The sequence below is a fragment of the Neopelma chrysocephalum genome, unplaced genomic scaffold (assembly GCF_003984885.1).
Source record: "Neopelma chrysocephalum unplaced genomic scaffold, ASM398488v2 Primary Assembly neopelma1_181636, whole genome shotgun sequence".
Classification (NCBI taxonomy): Eukaryota; Metazoa; Chordata; class Aves; order Passeriformes; family Pipridae; genus Neopelma; species Neopelma chrysocephalum.
The window spans coordinates 1,775-9,454 of record NW_020937831.1 but is presented as its reverse complement, the minus strand read 5'-3'; the positions used below and the strand labels follow the sequence as shown (position 1 = coordinate 9,454).

The 7,680-nt window shown below is 39.4% G+C and overlaps 1 long non-coding RNA gene across 1 annotated transcript; it reads right to left on the bottom strand.

The window, feature by feature from the left end:
* Positions 1-1,786: 1,786 nt before the first annotated feature.
* LOC113962489 lies at positions 1,787-7,137 on the bottom strand. Its single transcript, XR_003532562.1, has 3 exons — positions 7,044-7,137; positions 3,790-3,968; positions 1,787-1,892 (listed from the first exon to the last, which is right to left on the bottom strand). It is a non-coding gene; the product is annotated as an uncharacterized LOC113962489 (long non-coding RNA).
* Between the last annotated feature and the right edge of the window lie 543 nt (positions 7,138-7,680).

Genomic DNA, 7,680 nt, shown 5'->3' with positions numbered 1-7,680 from the left:
TTCAAAAAAAGTTTTATGATGTGACTCTCAATGCAATACTAAGCACAATGGAAAAACAAATCAGTCTCACAGGGAAAAATCTCTTATATCCAGGTTTGATCTTTTTTCCTAATTAATTCTGACCTAACAGCAGTTTGCTGTGTTTGCTGAATATCCATTCCTCTAAGGAGGCCTCTTGGCTTCAGTGATCCACTTGCATGAACGAATTCTTTCAGATGCAAATATAAGTTGTATGATAGGATTCCTACTTGTTTGCATGATTAGATCAGGGATCCTATGATGAGGTTCAACATCCAGTCCCAGAGGTGTTGCTGCCTAAACTAACAGTGGCTGAGATCCCCTGGCTGCAGGAACCATCTCCTGCAGATATTGAACCAACAGCAGCAGCTACAGGTCCGTAGGGTCAATGTTGGCTGCTGGGAACAAACCCAAGCCCATAGGCAGAGGCAGTGCAGGATTCCATAGGCAGAGGCAGTGCAGGATTCCATAGGCACAGGCAGTGCAGGATTCCATAGGCAGAGGCAGTGCAGGATTCCATAGGCAGGGGCAGTTCAGTATTCCATAGGCAAACAGGTGGACAGGAAAGGGCAGGTGCTTAAGAGTCCAAAGCAAAAATCTCACATCTTCCACTGCTGAACATTCCTGTGCTGTGCAAATCACACACAGAGCACATGAGAGCTTAAAGAAGCACTTCACTGCTCAGGCCATTCTTTGTTCAGAGTATCTTCCCTTTTCTGTTTTACACAGGAAAAACAAACCAATTCTTTGAGGCTCTGCTCTGTAGATGAGTCAGCACCAAGTTACTGAGTCAGCACCAAGAACCCCCCAGAGACAACTCTGCAATGCAGCACAGAATCAGCAGCCACGACAATCTTCATCTCTCTTGTTATGACTTGGGAATCCAGTCCTTTTCTGTTCCTTGCAGGTGATGATTGAACCTCACCTTCCTGCCTCCCATCTGAGCAGCAGCCTGTCTTTCTCTGCTCTCTCTTTGCCCCTATTTTTTCAACATAATCTTGCTCCTTTCTGCACAGAGGACCTCTCATTCCCCTCCATACTTAGGGCTTTGATGGTCAGAGGAAGGGAACAAATGGATTTAACTGGAGTATTATCAGCAGTGATTGCAAATTTATTTTCTGCTAGCTTACCATCCCTTATTACAAAGCAATCCTAAAATAATGGGGTCTTCTATCTGCCACTTCATCAGAAATAGCACTCCTTAAGAAGAAAAATGGATAGCCAAGAATGTCATGCAGAAGATTTTCTCCCAGAATTTTGCAGTTTTACATCCTCTGCATCACTTCAAGTCATTTACCTGATTACATTAATTCTAAAGAAATTTGTTTTCCAGATTTTTTACTGCTTGGCAACTTCAAATTAATGTGAAGCACTGACCAGTACACTATTTTTCTTACAACTTCCACCAAAGCAGTTTAGGACAAGACAAATAGAGCAAATTTATTCCTTTTTAAAAAAACGTAAAACTCAAAAAAATTGACTTCTACCTCTGCGGTATGAAATTTGCAACTAATCATTGTAAACTGTGCCCTTTTATGCTCCTTCCATCTCTTTTAGCTTTCCACGCTGTTCTTGGATGTAACAAAGACAGTTTCAGACAAGATTTCAGTTCATCTGGAAAAAAAAGCTTTAAGTCTTAAGGCAAAAATCAGTGTATTTAAAATTTATATACTCCATAATGCCTTTGTTCTGAACTTGAACATCCTGAAAAGCTTCTCTGGTTTCTTTTGCCTTCCCACTCTGAAGATCATTTGTTCTTACAGTTTCAGCTTCTTATTGTGCCACAGTGACTTTAACTGGCAGTTCCAGCATTTAAGCACATGCACAGTCCTGGCTGACCCTTCCTGATCAGCTGCCAATCCACACAGGTTTGGCTGATAAAATGCTGCATGTTCACACTCATTAAAAGGCTGTGATTTTGTACCTAATGAGACCTCTCTCACTCTGATCAAACAAAACTTCTGTCTCAGTGAAATCTTGGCCGCTGAAGTAAAAAATAAAATTTCTTCTTATGTTAGAAGCACCCAGATTTCATTTAATGGTTTACAAAGTGTGAAGGTACTGAATACAGCCCAGTGTAAAATTACCATTACACTCATAATTTACCATGCAATGGAACTGTACAGCATTTAAAGAGTCATTGTAATAAACATCACAGTAAAGCAAACATAATTGTCCTAGTATGGAAGATTTCTTTATAAACTCTCACTGCTAATTTAATTCTACTTAAACACACATATCCTGGGGAATGTCACGTGCTTTTCAGCAGGATTTTATGTGTAAACCAGGATAACATGTTTTCAGAGTATTAACTAAAAGGAAGCGTGAACTAAAACCTATTTAACCAAAGAGGTATTGCTTTTAAACTATCACAGGGTCATAAAAAAGATAATTTCAAAGCTTTAAGATTTCTAATTGTAATCAACAACAATCTAATGATGAAAGAAAGTCTATCTGAATGGCTCTCATAAACCTGTGCACAGCCTTGCTTATCTTTAAAGATCCTTTACTTTGTCATTGGGTAACATTTTCACTACCAAATTTTGCTGTGCAAAATTAAAATGTGGCCCTGGAATTAGAAATAACATTGTCTTACTGCTCAGTCTGAAATGAGCAGTGAAACTCAGAGGCAGTTTTATTATTCTATAACAAAGTAAATTTGTTAAGATTAGGTGCAACTTGACAATAAAACTGGAAAAGTCTAAAATGTGCTGGAAATGGACCTTTTCTTTATTTCTCAGTAATCTGTCATACAAACTCTGTATTGGATTTACTCACTTTCCTGAAGTCTTTCTGCTGCTTTGGACCCAAACCTAATCCATCTGTTTGCAAGAAAACTGTTTCAAGTTCAATTGTATTTTTGAGCTGTAAGGTTTATGGGATTTCTCTTTTCTTTGGTTTTGTTTTTCTTTTCCTTTAAAATGGTCTGGATGTCACTCTACACTGTTCTTACTCAACAGCTGCACCTACACATCTCTCAAGATCAAGAGTTGTTGGGCTCTCACATTACAATTCAGAACTGGCTTAAATTAATTGTTTCCACTGGCATTTATTCAACCAAAGCTAATTCTCCAGGGTGACCATGAAAAGGGAATTAAAAGGGACACACCTACACCAGCTATAAATGTAAAAGCTTTCTTGACACAAAAAAACCCCAATAACCAACCAAAACAAAACCACAGAACAAAACACAGTGTTCAGGGCGTATTTGCTCAATTCTCTCATTTCCAGTTGTTATGAAGAAAACAGCCAGAGGGGTTTAGAGCCTCAGTCACTGTAAATCAGCACATTGGAACTGACTTTCTTACAGCTAAAGAACTTGGTGGGTTCTGGCTCAATATATTGCCAGTGGTTTATATCACTATTATTAAACAAATTCTCTAAGTCTATCCAGTGAGTGCTCCTTGTCAGCACTTTCAACTTTTATTCTAAAACAGGTTCCAAAATGCAGGTGAATCTCTCTGTATTCTTGGACTAGATCAGCTGTCCCTGATAGAACACACCACCATTCACAGAAAAAAAATGAAGTACATAATAGACCTCTCACCTTCACAGTATGTTAACTATACGACTGTTTTCATTCTCTAGTTCCTAAAGTTAACAATGTGACAAATTAGAAGCCAAAAGCAACAATTTTGGTAGTAAGAACTAGTAATGCAAATCTATTCTTCTGAACTTCCAGTCCTCAGCTGAGATAATAAATAACATTTTGTTCAACAGGGTGTTTGTGGAATTGTGACAGGCACAGAAAAAGCACTTTTTCCTACTCACCTCCTGGAGGCCTGACAATTGTTACAGCATCACTCATCAAGCTGCCCTGGCTGTTGGATGCATTCACTTGCTCTGTGTAGTTAGAAAATGGAACCAGGCCTTTAATGGTACCCATACATTGAATTTCCTGCTGCTGCAGAACATCTGAGTATCATTTACCACAGAATAATGAGCATTATCTGTCATGAAAAAACAAGAAAGGGAGGAGAAGAACAAATGTTAGACCTTGTGTCTGCTACAATTCCCTGTCTTTAGGAACTAAGTCTAATTCCTACTCAAAAGAAGACTTGCTGTTTATACCAGTAACACACACACACACACACGGAATTTTGGCTATTGGAGAGAAAAATTATTATTCATCATTTCTCCTGCTTTTGGCAACAGTTTATGGTACCTGTAAATCTTGGGAAATAAACAAACCAGTACATAAAGCAACCATGCAGTTGCAGAGCTGACTGCTCTATACTGCAAACAGGAGCCAGCTCTCAGAAATTACTGATCTTCTAGAAAAGTTGTGTGATAACTGCAAATTCCAAATGTTACTGTTAATTCTTATGCCTATGATACACTGGTAAAAAATTCGGAATTCACTAGAAAAATGCTTCCCTTAGGAGTTCATAAGCTAACTCACTGCATACAGCAGAAAAAGTCACCTGCAGTAACACCTGCTTTCCAGCATGGCCTGCAGTCCCCTCAAAGATAAAAGAATTGGAAGCTTTCAGTTTATCAGCTGAAATCATCAGAGGACACCACAGCAACCTACATGTCCTTTGCAAACCTTTTAAGATCTCAAACTTGAAATAAGACAATATTCTGCCCTACAAAAATAAAGAAACCCTTTCCAAAATACCCAGTAAGACTAGAAAAAAAACCCTGTATGTCAGGTAACAATTTTTTTCAAATCAGTGAAGAGTTCACTCACATATCTGAGAGCAAAGCTGAGCTCATTTAAAGATTATCCTGTATTTCAAACATATAAAGCACTCTATAAATGATTAATATTATTACTACTGTTCATCATTCCATGGAGAGCTCTCACAGGGAAGTCAAAGGAAATTCTCTGTTACAAACAACAGCAGAATCACACAAGTCTAAGATCACAGGGATGAGAATAAGATTAAACAGTATATAACTATTAAAAGTATTGTAAATGAAGTCAGGTATTGTCACAGGTAGCAGATTGAATATTCACATCTGAGTCCTCTACAAAACCTAGATAAGATGGAATTACAAAAACCCTAGAAAATCAATATTTTAATTAATTTCTTAAGGGAAACTCCTTGGATTTACACATTTTCATTCAAGTTTTAAATGAACTGTTAAAACTGAAATGTTATTAAATCTGAAAATGGTTTTCCAATCTCCCATATTTCCCTGATGATCTCTAACACGTGTGTGTGCAGCACATTTCACTCCTGCTCACAGCACATTTTACCACAGATGAGTGATCTGGATTTTCTTCTAATTTGGGGATTCCCACAAACAATCTCTGATTTACTTATGGTACAAGTCCACACAATTCCATTATTTTGATGTTCACGGAGTGGCACAAAGGGTGTTTGCAGTGATTCTTCTGGTAACATCTGACACACTTGTTTTCTGAGGTTTTGTGGAGGGGGGGCAGTTTTGTAAAACTCTTTAGAACCTGCCTTGTAGCCCAGATCCTTATTGCTCAAATTCTCCCTGGATGACACCAGACCACAGCACCAGAGCACCCGGACAGACTTCAGCAGGGTGAAGGCAGGATGGTTTCATGGAGCCTGATGGATTCAGTTTGGATTTCACTGAAGTTTACACAAGCCCCAGACCCCATTTAGGTACAGGAATGAAGGCAAAACTTCTTATCCTGCCAGAAGAACAACCACGTTTCACACATTCCACACCCAGAATCCTGCAGGAGCAAAGTTATTTTGTCTGACATGACTCTGATGGACCCAGGCTGCTCAACCAGCACCAGGAAAATGCATCCACAGTCCTTGAACTCAGCTCTTCAATTGTACATCAAACCCTCCTTCTGCACCTTTGTGAAACTGTCCCTGGGTGTGATTTGGGAGCAGATACAACCCAACAAAGCACATTTCTCCTCTCATCTATCACAGTTTCTCCAGTGTCTGCCACTGAGTACTTGTGACCATCACACAACAACATGTGACTGTCAGATGCACCCATTATTTTATTAACTATAAAGTCACTAGAAATGGCCAACTCTATATGTGACATTTACATTCTTAAGGTTCTAGTGACATGAAGCACTTAAGGACTCAGCTGGCTGTGGAAAAAAGATGCATTTTTTAAGCATTTCCCCTCCAGTGTGCAGGAAAATTTAAAAATTAGTGTTGACAGGTTGGCACATAGGATAGATTCAAACTTTAAGCATAAAAGTGGGTTGCCTAGTAGCAATTTATCAGCCCCATTCAAGAGAAAATTAAACTTTTTCTATCTACACTACAGTCTTAACATGTTAATATTTTGATTTTCATCCTCCTGAACCTGCAAGGAAAACATGTGTTTCCTCTGCTGATATTTTTACTCCATTATTAATCTTTCTTCCAATGCCTAACTATACTATATTTTAAAAAGGCAGTTTTGAGTAACAGAATTAAAAGGATAACACTCTATTCCAAGTTGCCTGGATAACAACATTAAGATACAGTAATTACACAATTAGTTGCAACATTAAATTCTAGTTATAGTAGAGTGATTACTCAGCAATTATAAGAAGCATATAATTACTCAATAATTAGGAGAAGTATGTAATTACATCACCATTTGATTCTGCTCAAAAATGAACTTGCAAATTTACAATGAGACAGACAACACAGCAGCTCAACATTTGTCATTGCTTCTAAGAAAAAGCCAAGGAGTACTTGCAAGTTTCCTAACCCAAATTTTACGCAGACCAGAGGTGTTTTTATCCCTCTTCCCAGCCAAGCAACTTACTGCTGCTGGCAAGTAAAATGTTAGAAGAACATTTTTAAATGCAGGTCTTGCTGGGGCTGACTTGCAATTTGCAGCTTTGCCACTTCTCACTGCTTCACCTCAGCTTTCAGTGGGTTGGAAAATGCAGACACAGAGGTTCAGCCTGACAGACAGTGACACAGTGATCACCCTGTCGCATCATTCCATGCCATTCCTGCCCAGCCTGCCCCAGTGGGGACCCAATTGCTGAGGAGAAGTGGACGAGGCCTCTCTTTTTCCATTTTTCATGTGTGTTTTTCTCTCCATCCTGCTCACAAGTCCTACTGTAGCCTTACCAGCAAGTCTGCTGCAGATCTAAACAGCAGGTGCCTCAGGTACTGGGAAAGTCCTAAAAGACATTGTTTACTTCAGACAAGTGGTTTGTACCAGACACCTCCCTGTTCCTGCCCTCGGCCTTGTCATTGCTGCCAGGAACAGACACCAGCACTCCAACAAGCAAGGTCTCCTCACAACACAGGAACAACCTAAAGAGGCAGGAAACAAACTCCTAGTTCTGATTCACCATGTCCTTCAACACTTAAGACATTGCAAACAACTGTGCCAAAAGCTGAATTTGAAGGGGAGGAGGCTCAGAGCCACCATCACCATAAGCTGTTATAAAAGACTAAACCCTTTGCAGACGTGAAGGGCTTCCCGAAGCTCCTTCATCTTTCCATAGTTTTGCACAGTGACGGTTTTGTTCTTTTACTGAGCCTTCCCGCTCAGCTCTCCACAGCTCCCCCAAAGTATCTGAGGGCCCCCTTTCCCTAAGCCTGCTATTTGAGAAAAACCTCAGAAAAACTCTTCCCAGTTTATTTGTAGTTTATACAGATCAAAGGATCTCAGTTTTTCAGGAAAAGAACCAAATGAAGAAATTAGAGCTAAAGAATATCCATATACACACTTAAAAATTGGGAGGGGGGGGAGCAGTAC